The sequence below is a fragment of the Arabidopsis lyrata genome (genome assembly GCF_000004255.2).
Source record: "Arabidopsis lyrata subsp. lyrata unplaced genomic scaffold ARALYscaffold_8, whole genome shotgun sequence".
NCBI classification, from domain to species: Eukaryota; Viridiplantae; Streptophyta; class Magnoliopsida; order Brassicales; family Brassicaceae; genus Arabidopsis; species Arabidopsis lyrata.
The window spans coordinates 4,120,355-4,121,768 of NW_003302548.1; the positions used below are offsets into that span (position 1 = coordinate 4,120,355).

At 33.9% G+C, this 1,414-nt stretch overlaps 1 protein-coding gene across 1 annotated transcript in view; it reads right to left on the bottom strand.

Annotated features, from left to right (window-relative positions):
• Positions 1-1,414, bottom strand: part of LOC9301482 — a 12,082-nt gene that overhangs the window by 710 nt on the left and 9,958 nt on the right. The gene's annotated exons all lie outside the window — the stretch shown is intronic.

Sequence of the window (1,414 nt, forward strand, 5' to 3'; positions counted from 1 at the left end):
TAGATAAGACCAATTCTGGAGTGTGACCATTAAAAATTGGTGGTCAAGCCAAGATAGACGGAGTAGAGTTTGATAACAGATTAGAACTGGAAAATCCGATTTTTTGGTTTTATCAGAGTTTTTGATTTTTGGTTTATCAGAATTTGTCTCAAAAAGGAGAATTTCAAAGGCAGTGTGGTATTTATTGTTACACGGTAGACGACAAGACTTTGGGTTCGATTTGAAAACTGAAACGTTGGTTTCATTGCATGGTGTTTAAGATTCAAGTTCATGACTAGCTTACTTAACTAAAAATTAAATTCTGAAAATGAGATCTATCTAACAATAAACCGGTTCATCCGTTCATGACATTCTCTTTGGTTCGTTTCGTGGCAATAATTACAAATTCATTTTATTTGGAATATAAATCAATTTGAAAAGGTTATGCTATATGATGTTGGATTGATCCACCGTTCGATCCAATAAATGGTATAAAATAAATACACACATGATCATACGTAGACATCATCGTAAGTTATAGTTGGTGGGCAATATGAAGCTAACATTCGAATTTCATCACATGCATGATGCTCATTTGCTGTAACCTAACCCAACATTGCCACCAATTTCCAGATATATATCTCCTTTTATTCTTTGTTAATGATATTTGGGAACATATATAATTTTTTTTCCCAAGTATATATCTGGTTTTCTCCCCTTTGTTGCCATGACATAATCCGGATTAAAATCCATGAACATGCGCGTATGATATTCAAGGTTTTAGTGGTGACTATTTTTCATGGCCATCTTCTAATTTCATGAATTGGCGTAAAAAAAGAATCGGGTGATTTTATATTTTCCATGTCTATCTTTTGATGTTTGTACTCTCTTTTTTGGAAATATATTTTATATATATCACATTGAAATGTCTGCGGATTTTTCGGTAATTATTATGTTTTTTTTGTCTCCACTTACTACCATTTTGTTTTTTTATACACACTCAAAAATTAAACTTAGGACATCATTTCCATTATTAGCTTATTCTTAAGAGCCAATTCTATGTCTGATAGAGCCTCTTTTCTCGAAAGTAAGCATTTGATTCTTGCTTTGCTTTTCTTTGCGATCAAAATCCTTCTCTTTAAGCGCCCACAAACTCTGAAAATCTTTCACAGACAATCTTTGACAATGGCTATCCTTTTGCCTTTCGCTTTTATTGCCTTCACACCAGGAAGCCGACGCATTATTTCATCATCTCCAATACTAATTGGCTTGGAACTTGATGAATATGCGGAACCATCCACACCCTTTCTTCTTTTAGAACTTTCAGTCCCTTTAGTAGAAGGAGCTCCACACCATTTCTGATCATACCTTAGCTCTCTTCAAGCATGATCCATTGCGAACTTCTTCTTCTTATCATATTGGTAGAGTTGTTTTT